The sequence below is a fragment of the Pteropus medius genome, unplaced genomic scaffold, assembly GCF_902729225.1.
Source record: "Pteropus medius unplaced genomic scaffold, Ma_sr-lr_union100, whole genome shotgun sequence".
Taxonomy (NCBI): Eukaryota; Metazoa; Chordata; class Mammalia; order Chiroptera; family Pteropodidae; genus Pteropus; species Pteropus medius.
In genome coordinates, this window is record NW_024342470.1 from 4,999,418 (window position 1) to 5,021,778 (window position 22,361).

The following is a 22,361-nucleotide window of genomic DNA, read 5'->3' on the forward strand; positions in this document are numbered from 1 at the left end:
ACACTGACACATTATGTTGAATTTTCCCAAGTCAAGACCATCACATCAGATAAATAGAAAGTTTCTGATGATTTCTTCAAGACCATAAAGTGAATCAATGGACAAATTTGAGATAAAATCTCAAGTTCACCACACTTGGTTCTATATCCAGGTTAATGGACCACACCCTACACATTATTCATCCTCTAAACTGCTGTTTATAAGACTGAGATTCCCTCTGGGGGAAAAAAAAAATGTCATTGACAATAAGCACTCCTTTACTAAATGCCTATGAAAACATTCAAACATCCTCGAGACAAAAATTCACCTTCCATACTTTAGCTGACTTCTTAGATCACTCAGCAGTTTTTCCATTCCAATTTTATTTAATGGGTGCCCAGTTTAGTTTTAATACTTTCACTTCTTGATTGAATTAAACAATGGCCATCAATTCTATTCTAGAAATAATCATTTTTGAAGTCAGAGAGAAGTATTTCCCCAACACATTTCAGAGTGTTTGTCATATCTTTTGGCAAGAGATATAGATAAGTGTTTCTTAAACTTTAATGTGCCCAGGAGTCTCATTAAAAAGTAAATTCTGCTTTAGTAGGTCTGGGGTGGGCCTGAGACTGCATTTCTAACTAGCTTCCAAGTGCTGCCAATGCTGCTGGTGTATGGACTACACTTTTTGTTGGAAAGATGTAGAAGACGGAACAAATCATGAATTATTTCCACATTCTCTTTAAAGGCTTCTGGGGAGCCACAGAGGCAGATTGGTGTGGGGGGAAAGGACAAGAGCTTTATAATTACACAGATTCAAGTTCCAATCTCAGTTTCTCTATTTGCTAGCTTCTGAGTCTCAATTTCAATTTTTGGAATTAAATAAGACAATGCACGCAAAGAATGTAGTACAGTGCCTGACACGGAGAAATTGTTGAATGAATGGTAGCTAGCAATGTTGCTTTTTGAAAATAACAGCAACAGGAAGGTAAGCCGTCATTTTTCTTTAAAGCTGCAACATGTGCTGTCAAAACCCTGAGCCCCAAAAGAGAGCAACTTAAATATCGCAGGGGAGAGAGTAGAGTCTGGTAAGAACCGTCATAGTTTATGCACCATCATTCTTCTCACAGATGCCCACACTGGACATGTCCCACACTGGTGCGATCTGGGGAGAAATATAAACGACGTTTCCAGCCATCCTTACATTCCGCCTCGTCCCTCCACCTTCACCCATCCCAATGAAGATGAACTTTTCACCAAGTCACAGAATTGTGTTGTTTTTCCAGGAGAATGTAAGCTCTTTGGAGGCAGGGATTTTTGCTTATTTTTATCACTGCTATATCACCAGAGCCTCACATCGTGCCTGGTACACAGTAGGTGCTCAGTAAATAGTTTTTGAATGAATGAGTGCTATTTTGCAGAGGCAGCTGTGATAAAACGGCACAAACATGGAATACGGAATCAGAATTGTTTGTCTCCCACCCTTGCCACTCTCAGCTAGTGTGACTTGCATGTGTATGAGTCTGACTTTGAGCAAGTAATTCATCTTGTTGAGCCTCAGTTTCCCCTTCTGTAGACTGAGAATAATGCATACTCATCCCACAGTAAAATATTGTATATAAAAGTGCCTGACACATGGAGAATGATCAGTTGCTAGAAGCTGAATATTCAGTTCTTACCCATACAATTTGATATTACCATACTTTTATATTACACAAACACTTAAAAATAGATGAAATGCAAAGCTCTTTTGGAATATCTCCAAGTTAGAAAAATAGCCTTTGTTTGCTGGAGATTTAAAGTATGCTTGTATATGTATAGAGACCTAAGAACGCGTATGCATCTGACACTGACAAATGCGGAGCATGTGGAAATGCCAGCCATTCTGTAATAAATCTGCTCTGGAGGAGGAGAGTAACGTTGCCTGGAGATTTTTATCCATTTGAAAATGTTACCATTCACCCAGGGAAAGCCAGAGAATGGCAATGGGACAGTCGGATTCAAGTGCTCTGACATTTCGTCACCGACTGACACCACCGATGAATTTAGCAGCCAGTGAGATGGCCACATCGCTTCATATAGTGTTAAGAAAATGGCATATTTTAAAGAAAGGGGGAGAGCAGTCCAAGCCTAGCTTTCTGATAGTTTTCTTTTGTCACAGACTGTTTCAGAATAAAGCTTATGTATGGAAATGTCAGTGGTTAAGAACTTTAGTCGTGAACCCAAAGGCCCACTTTACAATAATAGCTTAATATCCATCGAGTACTTTTTGTGTGCCAAGCATTGAGCTAAGCACTCTACTTGAAAAATCTTGTCGAATTCCCATAAATTCCCTATGAGATATATGACCCTCCACTTCACAGATGAGCAAACTGAGTTGTGAAGAGGTGAAGTGACTTGCCCAGGTCACATAGCCGGGGAGCGGCAGAGACAGGGCTTTAATCTAGGTCTATGTGACGGCAGAGCCAGCCCTGACATCATTAGAAGGTTAAGAGGTGAGACCGGAGTGGGCAGGAGGAAGACAGAAGATGCTGCTTGACTTGGGAACTCTACAGACCTCTGGGCTTCAGAGTCAGACGGCAGGTGCTATCTGGCGCTTAGTAGCTCCCTGATTTTGAGTATGCTACTTAGCATTCCTCAGTCTGAAGTATGAGGGGTTTAATAGTAATATTACTGACAACTAACTTTGTATTATGTATCAAGCACTGACTATTCAAATATTTGGTATATAGAATCTCTTAAAGTACTCAAAACAACTCTGATAAAGGGGTTAGTATCATTACTCCCATTTTCCAGAGCAGAAACTAATAATGATAGGGCACAGAGCCTAGCATACAGTAAGTGCTCAATAAATTATAGCTATTACCAGGATGCAGCACTGTCTTCCTGCTCACTTTTCGCAAGCTCTCCTCCATCAGGATGACACCTCCGTGCCCCACTTTTTCCTGAACCGCCATCTCCTCCTTCTCTTCCTTGCATCAGTCCCTCTCCCACTGCGGAAACTGCCTGCCCCAAAATGTCTGAGATAGTATTCCACTAATACTCCTTCTGGTGGTGGTCCAATGCCCCCTCCCCAAATCCCTATTTTATTGTTTTATGAAATATTAAAATTCAATTCCTTAGCATTTAAGCTCTAAAGGAAAGATTCAACCAATCAGAATAAAATATACATTCTGAGTGTAAAATAAGGACAATCATAATAACTGGTTTGAGGACACTGAAAGCATTCAAAGAAAGTTTCATGGACTACTACTAATAATGATAATAGGGAACAGTTACTGAGAGCTAGCAACGTGCCAGACGCCATAATTAGTCTGACTTTTTAAAATCGCCACACTCAGTTTTGAATTAGATAACAGTATTGTCCCCACTTTATAGTGTGGAAACTGAGACGGAGAGTATAAGCAACCTGCTCAAGGTCGTAGTGTCGGAGACTGGCAGAGCCAATGCTGTAACTTGGCGCTCTGACTCCAGAGATGGGGCTCCCGGCATTTGTGCTCGAGGAGCCCTGACTCAACCAAGACATCCGGGTGCCTAGCCTGTTTTCACCACTGGACTTCCCCATCTGTAAAATACAAAGGTACACTTAATGATCCTTGAGAATCATAGATCTTTAGAGAAGTGGATTCTCTTATTTAATCCTCTCTACCTACAAGGTTAAGATTATGACCTCCAATTTTACAGATATGGAAATGAAGGTACAGTTCCCCAAGGCAGAAAAAGGCAGAGAATTGTTTTCTCTGACCTCATATTCACGGCCTCTCCAGGTTCGGGATCACAGTCATCTGTGATTCCAGTCATCATTCTTTATCTAACCTATCCATTTCTGAAATCAATTTGAATTATGGGTGGAATCTGGATTCTATTTTGGAATCATTTTTTGTGATTCTAGTCAGTCTTCTTTACCTACCCCATCCATTTCTCTCCTTCTCCTTCTGAATACACGTTAATGAAAACTGAAATCAAAATTTATATATTTTTCTGAAGTAGCTAAGATTTTATTCATTAGTTTCTATCTCCAGAAATCTATACAGAAAATGAATGTTTTTGGACCAGCTTTCAGTATAGTTCATAGGTCAAGAAAAAATATATATAAATGTATATTTTAAATATATTACAAAGCGTGAACGATGGTCCTAGCCTTACATTGTCCAGATAACATTAGAGGTTTGGGAATGGTTTTCTTAGTAACTCAACTCTTTCAAGAGCATTAATGTAAATACACAAAGAGACAAGCAATCTCAAATTCCAAATTCTGTATCAAGAGAATACCAAACTATGGGTAAACCCATCATGATAAATAATATGTGAAATTTATTAGGATATATGGTTTTATATAAAAACATAAAAATTTGAATCTCTAAATATTTGTGTTATTATATGAAAGGTTCCTTCTTTCAGCTTTTTCTGTTTAAAAAAGCTTCTTAATAGAAATAAATGTTGAATGCCTATTTCAATAAATATTTGACAAAGAAATCAATCTTAAATCCCTGTGCACTGACACAACTATTTTAATGTTTGCACGCTCTCTTTCATCCATGGTCTTCATATGCGTATGTTTTAAGTATCTACTAACCTAATATTTTATATTCTTAGATTTTTTTTACTTAAAAAAGAATAAATTTTTATATATTTTTATGGCTTTTATTATGATTATTGGTAATGACTTTACCCAATTCCAGAGACTGACATACCATAATTTTCTAAACCATTCTCCTCACTATTAGATATTATGGCCCATTTCCCTTTTTCTGCTATTCTATATCTGTTATTCAATATGGCAGCCACCAGCCACATGTGGCTACTGAGCACTTGAAATGTGTCTAGTCTGGATCGAGATGTAATTTAAGTACAGTAGCCCCCATCCATGATTTTGCTTCAAAATATTAAATAGAAAATTCCAGAGATAAACAATTCGTAAGTTTGAAATTGAGTGCCATTCTGAGGAGCATGATGAAATCTAGAACTTTCTGCTCCGTCCCACCCGGGAGGTGAATCACCCCTTTGTCCAGGCTGTGTACGCTACCCGCATTAGTCACTTAGTAGCTGTCTTGGGTATCGGATCAACTGTTATGGTATCACAGCACTTGTGTTTATATAACCTTTATTTTACTTAATAAATGCCCCAAAGCACAACCGTAGTGATGCTGGCAATTTTGATATGCCAAAAAGTAGCCGTAAAGTACTTCCTGTAAGTGAAAAAATGAACGTTCTTGGCTTAATAAGGTATTTTATCATCTCACATCATCACAAGAAGGGTGAGTAGAGTGCAATAAGATATTTTGAGAGAGAGAGACCACATTTATGTAACTTTTATTATAACATCTTGTTATAATTGTTCTATTTTATTGGTGGTAATTATTGCTAATCTCTTGCTGTGCCTACTTTAGAAATTAAACTGTGCCATAGGGTATGTACGTATAGAGAAAAAACATAGTATACATAGGATTTGGTGCTATCCCCAGTTTCAGGCATCCACTGGGGGTCTTGGAATGTATCCTCCATGGATACAGAGCAGCTTTTGTATAAAATATGCACTAGATTTAAAATGATTAAAAAATAATCAATGTAAGTGTTTATATTGATTATTGATGCTGAAATTATAATATGTTGATATATTGGGTTAAATAATACAAATTATAAAATTAATTTCACGTTTCTTTTTATCTCTTTTAACATAGTTTCTAGAACATTTTAAATTACACGTGTGGTTTGAATTATATTTATATTAGACAAGGCTGGTCTAGATAACAATTTGGGGAACATTTGCCTACATATAGATTTCTGCTTCTGTTAAATTATTTCCTCAATCTACATTTCAGTGAGTGAACTCACTAGAACAAAAAAACATATTTTTATGGCTCTTGTTACCTGTTACTGTATTGCTTTTCAAAAGAGTTGTACCAGTTTATAAAGACACAAGCACCGGGTCTCTCAAGACCTTTACTAGCTCTAAACATTCTACTTTTAAGTACTTTTATTTTTGTTAATTTCCTAAGTAAGATGTAAGAGCCAGACTTTCTGGATTTAAATCCTAGCTATCCCCTAACTAGTTGTCTGAATTGAGCAAGTTTCTAAACCTCGCAGGGCCTCAGTTTTTTCACCTATGAAAGGGAAATAGTACCACCTCCTAAGGTGGTTTTTGAAGTTAAGCAAATGTATATATGTTAAGCACTTAGTAAATATTAAGAACTATAAAACGATTATATGTTACTAAGATGATAAAGATTATTTTAAACTATAATTCTTTGATTACTACTCAGAAAAATGTTTCCTAGGATAAGAGTTTAATATTTGTATTTTGTTCTTTATAAACTTTTTCTTCGTGTCCTTAGGTCACTGATCTGTTGAGATCTTGAGTTTTTTCTTTTAAAATGCGAGTTACTCTGTCATCTTTGGTACAGATATTTTCCCAATTTGTCTACCTTTTAATTTCATGTCAGTGTTTTACATTTTAAATGTTTCACACCCAATATAGTCCACAAGTTTTTCAAATTTAATTCCTCCTTTACTTCAAAGCTATGAAAGTTATCTTTCAGCAAGTGACACCCACATATTTTTATCTGTTGGCTCGTCTACAATTTGAGATTGGTTAATTTGTTTAGCTGAGGATGGATTTTGCTAAAGTTTTAGGCTTTCACATGGCAGAGGACAAAACAGAAACTCCTCCATTTCTTGTTCTATAAGGTACGTGAAGACCTTAGGAGCATTCCCAGGGATGTTACGGTAAGTTTATTTGAAACAGTGGGGTCCTATGAAGACAAAATTGTTCACATCTATAATCGAATCAAATGGATCTGGTCTCAGCCCATGCTCCATGGACAAGTGCCTACCGGTAAAACCAGGCAGTGCTGGTTTAAAATCCTCACTACTTACTAGATGTGGGATTGGAGACAAATCACTTAACCATCTGGAAGCCTCATTTTGTTCAACTGGAGATTAAATGCATATGAAAATACTTAGCATAGAGCAGCCAAAAATCAAACTCAGCTTTTAAATTCTTTATTTTAATGCAATGTTCAAGATTATCTCATTTTTTTAGTGACTCAGAAAAGGGAGTGGTTCTATATTAAATTTTTCCTTGTTAATCACATTTGGCTAGATATACCAGAAATTAGCTACTCCACAAAAGATGCTTAGAATATGCCTGCTGTCTGTTTAGAACAAAGAGACGACTTTCATTCTGTCCACTCCTTATATTAGGCTTTCATACACAGTTGCTCCTTAAAACAAACCTATGAGGTAGACAGAGCAGTTTATTATTTTCTTTTCTTCTCTTGAAAAGAAAACTGGAGTCCAGGAAGGTTTAGTGACTTCCCCAGCATCACACAGTGCCTTTGACAAAACAAAAGCAGTCTCCTAGTCCCATGCACTTTCTAACTGCAAGTTGCTCCCTCTAGGTATACAAATAGTTGAACTGGGTAATTTCCTATCCCTTTCATACCAGTTAACATAGTTAATAAGATCACAGGCTCTGGATTTCAAGGCACGTGGCTAGGTGCAAATCCCAGCTTCACTGCTTATCAGCTGTATGATCTTATATCGGTCAATTAACATCTCTCGATCTGTTTTCTCATCTGTAGTGTGGAACTAATAATTTTACCAAATTTGTTAGGTTTCAAGGAGAATGAAAAGAAATGGTGCAAATAAAAACACTTAGCACAGGCATCTGGCAGGTAATGACTACTCAAAGCTAATCAGCTGAAGATGGAAAAACTAAACAATGTCTAGAAATAGTTGGGTTTAGAGATATGGGCTCAAATTTGATTTAGGGCATCTAAGTGCTCAGTCCATTAACTAGTGCATAATATCTTGGGGGCCTCTGGAGCCTTCCCAGTGCTGTGTCTTTTGGCCCACTTTGTCATTTCAGGCACACGGAGCCATCCAAGCCAATTCCTTGGGCAAATGTCACAGTCCTTACCTGAACCCACAAGAAACAGTATGATTGGATATAACATGAGAGATGATGGTAACTTCCTAGAGACATGAAGTGTTTAGTGTTAGATAGTTTATCTAGTGTCAGCTCTCCTGAGGGGCAGCTAGCTGTAAGACATTAGAACTTGACTCTAGTATACTGTTTCACTATACATGTAGCAATTACAGTGTCCAGATCCTCTGCAGCCACTCCCAAGGGTGTTTTTGCCTCTTTTGCCTCAGTGTAGCCAATGAGCCTGTCTCATGGCTACATTTCTCTTTCATTGAGTTGTAATTCTTTGTAACCCAAATGTGTCAGGTCTTCTGGGGTGCCGCTGCACTCATCAACTACCTTGAGCCCAGACTTCACATTCCGAAAAAAAGATGCCAGCTCCAGCAGCAAAGAAAATGGAGGAGACTTCACTAGGGACCTTGTGAGAAGGTGAGGAGAAGGTTACACAATACAGAAAAGTAGATCAAAATCTCTGTTTTAAAAAAATCACTTTTTTTTTTTTTCCTTGCCAAAGCCCTTTCCCCTGGTGCTAACAGCCTGATCTTCTCTGCTTCCTTTCCCACAGACCACCTGTTCCTTTTCGGTGTTCCCAGCAATTTGGCTATAGCCGTTTCTTTGAATTTCCCACAAAAACTTGAGAGCTAGTCCCAGCTCCCTTAAAAAGCATTTCAGTCACCACATCTATTCTCCCCAGTCATGTCTCTGGCATCAAAGCCCCATCCTTGAGCATCTCATCAAAGAATCTACCCAACAGACCCAGAGCCCTTCTGCAGGCATTCATGCAGATGCTACTAAGATAGTATTCTCTCCATAATGATTCTCTTGATCTTCGTGTTACTTCGAGCTTGCTTGAATGTGAGCTCCTTAATAAGAGCCGACATTTATCTCGTGTTCACTATGCCAGGCATTGCTTTCAGTGCTAGACAAGAATCTTTTTCAAACTTTTATGATAATTAAGAACTATCATTACCCTGGTCTTACAGATGAAACCCCAAGATATAGTAAAGTAGCTGTCCACAATCACACAACTAGCAGCAGACCAGGCATTGAAAACCAGGCAAGCTGACTCCAAGCCTCACTCTCTTAAGCAATAAAGCCATGAAGGAAATGGCTAGATGATTTTCAAGACCCAAATCCCAGCCCCTTGCACAAGGAAGTTCTTTGTAACAAAGGGGTGTTGACTATTTAATGAGGAGCTAGATTTGATTGGTCTTATTTCCTTTTTTCTATTTCGAAATACTTATTTCCCTCCTTTCCATTTCACCATTTACTTTAACTTTAAAAAAAAAATTATATATAGAATTGTCCGTCATGTTTTGGGTAATGTGCATGACAGTGGAGAAACAAGGAAATATATGGCACAGTCATTGCCCTTGTATGTAAAGGTCATAGCAAGTGAAAAGGACACACCAGCTAATAAAATATCATATGACATTGTAAATGCCACAATACAGACATTAGTATACAGAGGTGACCCTGCAGGTGAGGGAGTGGTTAGCTCTCTGGAGGGAGAGCAAGAGAACAATGCCTGTGCTGGATTTTGAAGGAATTGGGGATGAAAAAGAAAATCACTGTAAGCATCATTCCCTAGTTCTGTCCAACCGAATAACAAAGCTGGAGTGAAACCAGGAGACCTGTCAGAAAGCCGAGCTCAGGGAGTGGAGGGTGGGGGCACTTAGCTAAGAGTTTCTTTGATTCCCAGCTAGGTGCTCAATGCTCCCTCTGAGGGAGACTGGGAGTCAGAGAAAGACTTGAGTAGAGAGGGCCCAGGGTCGTTTTCTCCTTCTGGGAAGAGCACTCTGAAGACACCATGGAGAATGAATAGAGAGTATTAATAGCATAGGAGGCTCTTAGAATGGTCCATAAGAGGAAGAGACAATGGTCTGAATTTGGGAGGGAGAAGCAAATGTTTGAGGGTATCTTAATGAAATGTGGAAGTTTTAACCACATAGATTCTACTCTTTTTTGGTGATAGCATTGTTGTTTAACCTCATTAATATAGTTTTTCTCGGTTAAATCTCTTAAAATTCTTGACTTGAGGCAAGACTCCTGATTTATCAAATTGAGGAATCCACCTTTTCTTCTGGGTATATTTCAGGTTTCATCAGGAGTAAGAAGCCAGCATTATCCATCAGCTATTTCTTTCCATTTATCTTTCTCTGACCCCTTTTCTCACAGAGACAGTTAAGGCTCTCTGATCTCAGATTCACAATTATTTGCTGAACTTTTAGAAAATGTAGCTTGACAACTTGTGGCATAGTGCAGTAACTTTCCAGCAGGACTGTCTTCACTGGGCCATATTTCCCTACTCAGCTAATTACCTTCCACAAAGACCAGTGGGAAGCCTCAGCAATGTGCGGGCACTGAGAAGGGGTGACATCACTGTTTCTTCAAGTTCTGTTCATATAAAACCACACAGATGGGAGAGTGAACAATTTTATCCCAACATCTATGCAACCCACTTATGGGTTGATACCTAATAAATGAATGAATAAATGAAATGAAGAGCAAGAATGAGACAGCTTGCTCTGTGGCCAAATGAACTTGCTTAAATTGTATCTCTTCAAACTGATCTCTTCATATTGGGGAAATTGAGGCAACTAAATCAGTTCATTGTCCAGTCTTCTTAGAGAGAGGTCCAGATATCAGAATCACAGGCTACTGCCCCAGAATCTGGTACCTGGTAATGAGAAGGTAAACCCCTGAAACTGAAATGTTCAACATTTGCAGATTGATACTAGCAAAGCAACTCATCCTCAGAGTCTTCTCTCTGCTTCCAGTCTCCTTCTAGAACAATCCATTGGTGTTAGCATTCTAAAATAGAAATCTGATTGACTCTGCCCTACTGGAAATAACTTCCCCTCCTATGCAGTAAAGGAGCAAATAACATGCTATAACTGTGCTAGGAGTTTATACTTCATCCTGTTTCACCTTAACAACATCCCTGTGAGGTGGACATTATGTCCTCATCTTATAAACGTGGATGCTGAGACTGAGAGGGGTAAAGTAACTTGTCCTCGACACCTAGCCAATAAGTAACAGAACTTGGATTCAGAACCAGGCTTGACTCGTGCCAAACCCCACGGCGTTTCTCCTCATACCGCACTGCCAGAAACCCTTTCCATTATACATGCTGTCCAGAAGCCTTTTGTAGGGCTAGAGTCCTTTTATGAGCTGACTCCAGCCTACATGTCCATCCTCATCTCCCTTACTTCATGTGTCCTCTCTCCCTGAGCTCTTGTCACTACCAGCTATGAAGCATTTCAGGAGCGGCCACGTTCTCTCAGCTCACAGAACTTTTCCAGTGCTGCTGTTCTTTGTTGTCTATATACCTTCCCTGTTTCTCCACCTGGCAAACTCCTATTCATCCTTGAAGGTCCAGCTCAAATATCGCCTCCCCGTGAAAGTTTCTCTGATCACTCTCCCTTGACTAGGCAGTTGGTGGCCTCTTGCACAGAGTGCTCATTGCCCTTTGTATTTACCTCTATCATTCTAAGCGGCTCTCCCATCTCTTCCTGTCTGATATCCCTTTGGCCATGATTCCATGTTTAAGAATCCATTGCAGGCAGATTCTGTGTGCTGCCAGCCCTCCAGCTAGCAGATGTCACCTCTCTGTGGAAAATACTCACACAGTGTTCCCTACAATGGAATCAGGCAATTGTTTTAAAACTAAATCCTTTTCTGGTGGAATTAACCATCACGTGAGATGTGGTTCTATTCGCGGTGCAACATGGAGTGAGTAGTGACTTTTCTGGTTTTGCACAAGGCACTACATTCATTTTTTTTTTTTTAAATTGTGACTAAGTGGCAACTATGAAACGAATGGGCTACAGAACCTTGACATTAAATTAGCCTTACACAGTCCCTGCTCCTCCCACTCGTATTCTATGAATAGTAGACTATGCAGAGAGCAGGACATATGAATCAAAAGTGACACCACCTTACTGGGGAAGCTGAAGCTCAGGATTATGAGCTTCAGTATAGTTGGATGAGGGGCTGTGATCCACGCACAAACCACTGCATCACTTATTTTCTGCTGATCTTGTTCTTTTGGCTAGAGTATTGTGTTGTCATCTGCACACCTGATTGAGCTGGTCATGAAGATAATAACTATGATTACTAGCATAATAATAAACACTATTGTTAATTGCTTATTATATTCCAGGCAATTTTCATATCCTTTGTCATACCACCCTCACCACAGGCCTGCAAATGTATGGCTTTGTGGTTAAAAAACAGGTTCTGGAGCCAGACAGATGTGGGTTTAAATCCTGACTCTTCATTTCCTAGCTGTGTGACCCTAAGCTACGTAATCCTCATGTATGTAAAAATGAGGGTAATAAAAATGTGCTTCTTTGAGTTGTTCTGAGAACTACATTCAATCACAGTACAAAAGAGCTATTTAGCATCTTACTGTCTCTATTATGCAGGATAAAGAATCTGAGGCTCAGAGAGGTTAAGCAGCATACCCATGGCTACAGAGCTAATAAGTAGTAAAGCTGGAACTTGAGCCCAGACCTGTCTCTTTCAAATGCAGCACAGCAATACCGCACAGTGGTTAAGAGCACAACTGCCTGCGTTCAAATTCTGGCTCTCCTACTCGCTGAGATTTGCGATCTTAGGTAAGTTACTTATCCTCTTCTCTGTGTCTCAGTCTCCCCATTAGAAAAATGGCTGTGATGGATTTATTTTGACAATTAAATGTGTTGGCATATGTACCGCTCTTAAGATAGTGACTGAAAGACAGTAAATACTTATGTAAGTGTTTTCTATTATAACGACTTTCTTATTCTTCCAAACATTAAGTCTGGTTGGACTCCTGTTGCAATAGTCAGGGTGAGTGATGGTGGAAATTTGGGCAGTTGCTCTGGACAGTTCAGTTCTTCCTGTTTTTCAAAGACATTTCTCAGGTCCCTAAATCTTCTGTAGTATAAACACTCCATTTCTTCAACCGCCCCTAATGACACTGTTATAAAAACGATTCCCTTCACTGCATGCTCTGGCTTCTTCATCCTCTAGAGCAGGGTTTCTCAAGCTTGACACAAATGATTTTAGTCTGGATAATTTTTTGTTGGGTGGGGGAGGGGCGGGGCTGGCCTGTGCAGTGTAGGATGTTTAGCAGAATCCCTGGATTCTACCCACTAGATGTCAGTATCATCCCCTCACAGTGTGACAACCAAAAATATCTCCAGAGATTGCCAAATGTCCCTTGAAGGTCAAAATCACTCCCAACTGTGAGTTGCTAGTGTAGAGTGTGGCCCCCAACACTGACAAAATTCTCAGAATGTAGTCTGGGAGCTGGATGTGGAACACTAACCATCTTTTAAGGCAGCTGCAGATGACTTTAGTTCCTTGACAGTTAAGCGGTTTGTTCTCACACTAAACTTGCTGACTGCTAAGACCCCTAAGTATTTTTCACAGCTGCTGCTGCCTATGCAGGTGGATTTTTTGGCCTTAAGTGCATCCATCTCCCAGAAATGTGTTAGAGACTGCTCAATGGCTCAGCCTGTATATGATTACCAGGATAATCCTCTCTAAAATATACCTTCCCTAGGCCCAGATGTGGCCATCATCTTCTATTCTTCATTCCCACTCATCAGCAAGGCCTGCTTCAAATGCCACAGCCTTAGTAAGTTCACCCATTCACACCTCACTAACACTCTTCTCTCCCAGCTCAGTCTTACTGTGCTTTGTTTGCATCCTATGAGCTGTTTCTCCCAAAAGATTGTCAGCTATCTCGGAACAAGGGCTTACTCGGGGAATCCTACAGTTTCATTTGTCTGCTCAGTGCAAAATCAGACCCAGTGAATGTTCCTTGAGTAGAGTTATGTCCCGATCTGCTCGTAAACCCTTCAACATCTCCTTAGGTCCTAGCACATCAACACTCAACAATTTCCTTTGGCATTCAACATCTTCCACACACTGTCTTCATCTACCTACCCAATTAGTCTCCAGATACATTCTCCAATTTAGTCAGCTCACTGCTTCTGCCCAGGAACAAGTCTGTCTTTTAGTCCACAAGTACCTGCTTCCTTAACCTAAAACATCAGTCTCATTTTCAAATCCTATTTATCTTCTTGGGCATAGCTCAGCTCATATTTAGTTGTTTCAAATCCATTTTGGAATGAGACAAGAAATGAAACATAGACCTTATTTTCACAGCAGAGCTCTTGATTTGTCCTCAAATGGAGTGATTGATATAGGCTAACCAATCAGACAAATGTGGGTTCAAGTCTCACCTCTGTAGATTTCATAATACTGTGACTTCAAGAAAATTACTTCACCTCGGTTTCCTCATCTGTAGTATCATATAAAGTGCCTGTAGCATAAGGTAGTTGAGAAGAGTGAGATAATGAAGGAAATGCATTTATCCTAGAGCCCAGCATGTGGTAAGCACTCCAGAAACATCAGCTGCTATCAGCTCCTCCCTGACCAGTCCACCTCCTACGATTCTCCACTCTGAATTCCTGCAGTCCATACATATTACCTAATATATCTTCCTTATGTATGCTGTCTTATGTTGTTCACTTGCATGAGTTTAGGACTTGATTGTGTCTCTCTAAATAGACTGCTTAAATACTCTGGAACCAACAATTCATTCATTTGATAAATATCTGAAATGTACTCACCAGGCACATTGGGCTAGGCAGTGTGAATGGGAAGTGCAGAGATCTTTTGGACCCTGACCTCTAGGAATTTACAAGTTAATAAGGAAGATAAGACGTGTACAATAAAGAGTTATAACCACATAGAGAATGAGTAGTGTTACTGGAAATGCATAAGAGTACAAAGGCTAGAAGAATCCCTTTTGCCTGGAGTGATCAGGAAAGAGTCAGGAAATCTGGGTCTTTCAGAGAAGGTGGATGGCAAGAGAGTGCTTTATGGGGCAACGGAGCAGGTTGCGCAAAAGCTTGGAGGGGAATGGCAAGAAGCTTATATGAGGAACTGAATAGTACAGTGTGACTTTAGCTTGGCGGCATGTAAAAGGCAACAATGGGAGATATGATTGGAAGGCAGGAGAGGCCTTGAATAGAAGGCTAAAAAAGTTATACTTTATTCATATAGGATGGGGAAAAACTGAAGGCGTGAGCAAGGCACTAGCTTGCTCAAATTTGTGCAACCGGAAGATAAATCCAGAAGAATGCAGGAAGATTATTTACGAGACCACAGTAATAAATAATAACTCAGGTATGGGATGAAAGGGGCCAATTTAGGGCAGTAGCTGTGAGGATGGATAAGGGTGATGGATGTGTGCAAAACCCTGAGAATGTGGAGAAGACATAGATTGCTATGTGGTCTTCACTTCATCCACTACAGGCTATTCTTCACATAGCAGCCAGAGGGACCCTTTAATCTTTATATAGAAGATCATGTCACTTCTGAGCAAAACCCTCTGAAGGCTTCTCATCTGACTTAGAATTAAATTTTAACCCCCTGTCTATACTTTGCAGTATAGTCTGTAATTGCTGCTTCTCTGGCCTCATCCCTTTATGTTCAATCTGTCACTTGATGCATTCCAGCCGACCTTTTTGCTGCTCCTTTGGGCCTTGGCGTTTGTTGTTCCCACTGCCCCAAATATCCACATGGAGGATCACTCCATGTTATTCTGCCCCCTACTTAAACCTACATCCTCAAAGAGACCTTCTCTGATAAAGGTTGGCTGCTAGCATCCCACCCCATCACTTTTTATCTGCTTTATTTTTATTTATATCCCTTATCATTTACTAACTGAGGTTATAATATACATTGATATCTTTACTGTTGATCACCCCTGTTAGAATGCAAGTTCTATCAGTTTTGGTCCCTGCCGTATCCTCCGAATAAATGAGTACATTAAGAGGGGAAGTTGAAGAGACATCAGCCTTTCCAGTCCAGGTAAATGGGAAGCCAGTAGAGCTGCCATTGACCAAGACGGGAAATACAGGAGAAGAAAGGATTTTGAAAAGGAAGAAGAGGTCAGTTTCCAACATTTATGTCTGTGGTACTAGCAAGAGACCCCAGTAGATAATCCTAGTAAGTAGTTGGGGAAAGGACTGGAATTCAGGGGAGTATTAAGATTCAGGAATCAACTATTAGACTGGATGGGCAAGAGAAGTGCTTAGCACCATAGACTCATCCAAGAGGCACATCCAAAATGAGGAAACAGGTAGGGGGGAGAGAGGGTTTCGACAGCTGCCCATTGCTCTTGGGACTAAATCCCAAACCCTGTCCAGATGCCCACAAGACCCAGCGTGATCCGCCCTTTGTTCGTGGCTCCAACCTCATCTCTCCACCTTGTTCCCTGCACTCTACCTCCTTTTGGTTTCTTGAACTTGCCAAGCTCCGTCTCACCTCAGAACCTTCGCAGTTTTTCTTCCTTTTCCTGGAAGCTACCCCTCCAATCTCTCCACCCCTCATCCAGCTGACACTCATCTCACAGATCTCAGCTTAAATATTACTTCTTCAGTGGTCCTTCTTTGACTGCCCCCTCCCACTCTTCCTCCCTGTTATCTGCTTTTGTAACGTTCTGTAAATATGGAGATACATACACATGTACACACACAGCAGGTAGCTCATACAGAATATATATATGACCGTTTGCCTGTGTCTGTCCTCTGAAACCATACACTTCAGGGGTCAGTGGGCTGGTGATGATGCCTGTGCTGTTCACCACTGTATCCCCAGCACCTCGCACAGTTATATGTAACAGATGCTCAATAAAAATATGTTAAATAAATGAACTGAAGGAATAGCAAGAGACATAGGAGGAGAACCAAAAACGTACAGTGACATGAGGTCAAAGTAGACTTTTCGGGCAGAAGCAGGGCATTGGCACTGTCTAGTGCAGCAGCTGAGTGTGGTGGACTGAAGACCAAGGAAAACCAAGAATCCAAGGGCCTAGATTATTGTGGCTTTAGGAACTTAATTTAAATACAGTGATAAGGGAGTGAGAAGAGGTGGTAAGGTCTGACAGGAAAGGGAACAGGACAGAGTGGGTGGGAGAGAAATAGAAACGGCTAGTGAAGGCTGCTCTTTCAAGAGATTTGGCAGCAAAATCAAGAAGAGGGAGGATGGAGGCTGAAATTGTTAGAGTCATAAAAAGGAATTCTTGGAGTAAAGGAAAATTTCACATTTTTATAAGTCAAGAGAAAATATTTAGTCAAATGGAAAATAAAATATTTATAAACAAGTAGGAGATAATTGATGGGGCAAAGCACCTGAAGAGAGAAGAACTGGGATTGGGGATTCAAGTGGAGAAGTTAGAGGTGGACATCATGGGAAGAAAACTCAGAAAGTCTAGGCAGATGCCTCATGCCACATGTGAATCGGGCCATTTAATCCTCTCTATGAATATCTTTGAGTCAGGTATTGTTATCACTCTCCTTATGGGTGAAGAAAGTAAGGCTGGAAACCTTCAATAAATTGTTCCAGGACACAAAACTACTTGATACCTAAGCTGGAATTCAAGTCCAAGGTTGTCAGTTTCCAAAACCAGTTTTGTTTCTGTTGTACTTTATAAACACCCCAAAAGATGAGAGGAAGAGATTTATCCCTCTGATGCGAGATAAAGGGATGTGGTGGTGGAGGGCAGGGAAGTTGAGAAAGCTTGAGTGAGCCGGTCTGTCCTCCACAGGAGGGCGCAAAGTCATCTTTGGGAAGTGGAACTTGGCTCTAGGAGGTTGAAAGGTGTAGAAGAGATGCTACAAAGTGGAGGAGGAAGTGAGTTGGAGGTGATGAGAGAGGGTCCTTCTGAAGTTGAGCCAGACGAATTTGTAACAGATCCAAACAGCCCGGTTTCCTGAACATTTCTCACAATGGGGAGAAGTGGGACAATAGAAAGGGTTTGTTCAGGCCTGGAAACTGTCAAGGTGGGGCAGGGAGCCTGCAGCGGACAGAGAAGACGGCCAAGAAAGGAGCATCTTTGCAACAACTAAATCAGGAGTCAGAACTGGGCTGACGACGTAAGAGGCATTAGGAGAGGAAGGACATTTGATTGTGAAAATGGAGGTTTTGAGGCCGGAGCATTGAAAAGTTCATCAGTACAAGAGCAGGCGTCCTTAAGGGAGACAATGGTGGTTGGAGAGGTGAACACTGTGAGCCTGGCTCTAAAATTCTTAAGGAAGAAGGAGGGGCCCAGGGGGCCCACCCAGCGATCAGTTAAGTCAAAGCATGGAGAGAGTACTAAATGGATAGAGTGGACTCCAGAGGAGAAAGTCCACTGCAGACCAATGATAGATTACGGTCCATGAGCCAGTGAGGAAGGCATATGCTTACTGCTCCTTCAAGAAGAGAGAGAACAGTCTACAGCCATGCCACCCTGAACGTGCCTGATCTTGTTTGATCTTGGAAGATAAGCAGGGTTGGGCCTGGTTAGTACTTGGATGGGAGACCACCTAGGAAGACCAGGTGCTATAGAGGCGTTTTAAAAAAAAGAAGAAGAAGGAGAGAGAGAGAGAACAGAGAGATGGAGTGTGAGTGGCCTCAAAGGAGAACTCTCTGAAGGGAGCAAAGCTTTGACAAGGCAGCCAGATTACTTTGAGACAATGGCAGTAGTGCTTGAGGAGATCACTGACCTCCATGGGAGAGTATTCCTAGTGAAAGAGAAGCATCTCTTTGTTCTTAGGAGGAAGGTCAAGACTGAATTCATAGAGGAGTGAAATGACGGAGGAAGAGATAGGAACAGTAGTATCTGAGGTTGTACGTAGAATGCTGAGTTGAAATAATGAGAATTAATTACTCCAAAAATAATTGCTGAGGACTGATGCACTAGAGATGGAATACAGACAAGACAGCATTAACAACCTTGAGGAGCACCATTTAACAGAGAAAATAGATTCATAGCCTTGTGGAAAATAGATTCATAGAGTGTGGTCAGTTGGCTCAGGTTCAAATCACAGCTGTGTCACTTTGGAGTGACAGGTTTTTTGAACTCTCTAAGCCTCAATTTCATCATCATTAAACAGGAATAATGATAGGACCCACCTCCGTGACTTGTCATGAAGATTAAATGAGATAAGACGTGAGGATTACGTAACACAGTGCCTAGAACACAGTTCTCATTAACGATAGTTATTAGTATTAGTTAGAAAGTGAAAGAAGAAGTGCTGAAACACAGGCATGACTAGAGGACTTTTATTATTGGGAGAAATCGGAAAAATGCTTGATCATTTTAGGGTAAGGCGGTCCTTCAAACAAAACAAACTCAAAAGCCATAAAGTAAATGATGGTCATTTTTACTGACATAAAAACGTGAAGCTTTAAAAACTGTGCAACTTCTATAGAACACGAAATATTGTAACGTTACAAAGCAAGCTAAAGTTTTGGGAAAATGTGTTGAACCTCTATAGCAAAAGAAAGTTTACATGCATACTATTTTAAAAAGAGAACAATGGTTACCAGGGGTAGGAGGAGGGTCCAGGGAGAGGGAGATAGAGAGTTATTGTTTAATGGGTTAAGAGTTTCAGTTTTGCAAGATGAATAGAGTAGCACAGCTATATAAATGTGCTTAACACCATCGAACTGAACACTTAAAAATGGTTAAGACGATAAGTTTTATGTTATGTGTATTTTAGCACAATTTTTTTAAAGCCATTACAAATGAGTAAAAAATGAAATTGAACAATCTGATTTTAAAAAGTGAGCAATGGATATAAACAATAGTTTACAGAAGAAGGACACAAGTGGAGATTAAATATGAAGAAACAGTGATCTTCAACTATTGAATACAGGAAGTTTTTGACCAATTCGATCACAAAGATGAAATACGGTGATAATACCCAGTCATGGTTGTGAAGATTTAGACATTCTGACCCACGATGGATGGAGCTGTAGCCAGGCATTGCCTTTTTGGAAGACAATCAGACCATAGATGTCAAAATATAAAGTAGGATGCCATTTGATGCAACAACTCTACACTTAGCAATGTATCCTACAGAAATAGCCACTTGAATATATAAGAAGATTTATCTCAGTATTGCTTGTAATTTAAAAAAAAATAAGAACTACTTAAGTAGCCATCGAGAAACTGATTTTTAAATGATAGTACAAGCACATAATGGACAAATAATCAGCATTCGAAAAATCTAGGTTGTTCTCTCTATTCTAATGTGAAACGAAAAATGAGAGCTAGTAATTGAAAAATGTCACTACACAGTGTTTTTGTCTGATCTACTTTCCAAAAGTGTACAATAGTCCCTTTTTTACTGAAAAGAAAGGATTTAATGTATATTTGTAAATGCAGAAAAGAACTCAGGGTACCAAGGTCACCTGGAACCATGAGAGTGTGAAGGGAGGGTTTCACTTTTAATTTTATACACCTCCATGATGTTTGCTCAAGAATTTCTAGGAGCACTTTCAAATTTTTGTAATAAAAGAAACGAACATGGGAAAATGTGGAAGAAAACCAAAGTGTTTTAGGAGGCCAGAAGCAAGAGTAACTAACAGCCTGGGGAAAGTGTCACAAAGGAGATGACATACGAAAAGGTGTTGTAAGGTGAACAGGAATGTCCTAAGTAAAGAAAGTGATGAAAAACATTGCCAGGATAAGAGAGGTGGGCACCTGGGAAGCAAGCTCAGGGGAAGTGAGACCAGGGAGCTGACCAGGCAGGAAAAGGCACTGAGTTGATGAAATCAGCTCCTCCAAGTTCCAAATGAAATGTTGGCTTAAAAGACTACCTTCATTCACTCATAAGCATTTATTGAGCTCCTACTATATGTTGTGGATACAATAATAAATAAATCTCACATGAATCCTCTTTCTTTCGAGTTGCTTTCAGTCCAGTGGGAGTGGCATACATAAAAGAATTTTTTTTTTAAATAATAGAATTTAATAATTGGTAAGGGCTTTGAAGAACATACCAATGATGCTGAAATGGAGAGTATTGGGAAGTTAGGTCTACAAAGACCCCTCCGAGACAGTTATGTTTGAGTTGAAAGCTGAAGGATGAAGGCACTCGCTTTAGGAAGGGTTTGGGCGAAGGGCAAAGGCTTTCTAGATAGAGAGAACAGCATGTACAAACAGTGAGGAGAGAGAAAGGTTGTTTAAGAATGAAAGACAGATCGATGTAATTATTTTTCCAAACAACACCATGCATTTGCTTTCTCTGATATTCCTTTACAACACCTAGTCCCACTGAGGACCTGCTGTACCCTGTAAACGCCTGTTCACCAATCAGCTTTTTGTATTACATGGCATTTAAAATTTTTATTATACACTAAATTTTGTACCATAAGCCCCATTCACGCATCATTAGGAATATCTATCCCTATGGGCTCTGTGTGTGTGTGTGTGTGTGTGTGAAAGAGAGAGAAAATTTGGAGTATAATATAGGTAGGTATGCTATCGGTCCCTATCTTAAACAATTGAACACAGAAATCAGTGCGCCCTGAAACCATTACCCCTTTGAAACTGAATGCCATAAGAATCGTGGTGCAAGCCGAATGTTACCAAAAGTCAGATCGAAATTGCAAATAGCTGCAGGGAAGGAGCACATTGAGCCTTTTGCCCAACCCCATCATTTTCGAGATTCTTTTAAACTTCAGGCCATTATCTGAATATCAAAGTGTATAACTGATGTGTAAAATTCTCCTTGATTCAATAAACATTGTCGGTTTTTCAAGAGCCAAAGATAGAGCAGACCGAATGCCTGTCCTCCGGGAGCTCACAGTCGAAAGGGGAAGAATGACTTGTTGAACAATCCCACACATTAGAAGGCAGTACGCCTATAAATTCTGTGGAAACATAGGTCAGGGAGCAATGAACTCAGTGAGGGGTGGGAACAGGAAGGAGTCCACCTGCACCAAGAGGTGATATTTGGGGCAGGAGGTCATCAGTAGGGAGATGGCATTCCAGGTAGGAGATGCAGCACGAATGAAGAAAGCAGAGCTGATAGTACACAGAGTTATTTCAGGAAATAACTATGAGGCAAGTGTGGTGAGAAGGTCAGGGAGTGGCTGGTGATGAAGCTGAGAGTTAGGCAGAAAGTCAAGGAGTGAAGGGCCTTGAATGGCCTATGAGAACTTTGGAATGTCTTCTCTAGGTGTGTGTGGGGAGGGTTCCCTCAAAAGTTTTAGGAGGAGGGAGATGATCAGAGCAGTGTTTAAGAAGATCACTCTGACTACTGTGTGGAAGACGGACCCCACCCTCACCCCAGCCTGGCCTTTGTCTCCAGTGGGTTTAATGAGTGATGAAGAAAAACACTAGTCAGTCTTTGCTCTTTTTGCATTGTAAAGCCAACCCTGCACACCCACCTTGCCATTTTGCCTAGGGATGAGAGGAATCAGGAAGGTAGGGCAGTCTCCTCACCCCTGCATCCCAGCTCAGGAGATGCCTGTAGGCCCTTTGCAAACTCAGACAGAGCCGAGACCTGGCTTGAGACTCCTTCCTAGAGGGAGCAAAGAGAAGGCTACCCTCTACGTGCCCAAAAGAGAATCCAGCTCAGAGCTGTGTTATTTCCTAAGCTGAACTTTCTCGATT

At 40.5% G+C, this 22,361-nt stretch overlaps 1 long non-coding RNA gene and 1 pseudogene across 3 annotated transcripts in view; one reads left to right on the forward strand and one right to left on the reverse strand.

Moving 5' to 3' along the window:
* Positions 1–22,361, reverse strand: part of LOC120603224 (uncharacterized) — a 36,099-nt gene that overhangs the window by 13,255 nt on the left and 483 nt on the right. The window contains exon 2 of one of the 3 annotated variants that reach the window (XR_005652983.1): positions 3,389–3,544. The exons of the other annotated variants lie outside the window; for them this stretch is intronic. This is a non-coding gene — a long non-coding RNA (uncharacterized LOC120603224). The remainder of the gene's footprint in view (positions 1–3,388; positions 3,545–22,361) is intronic. 3 annotated transcript variants of the gene reach the window in all.
* On the forward strand, positions 18,186–18,304 carry LOC120603268 (uncharacterized; annotated as a pseudogene).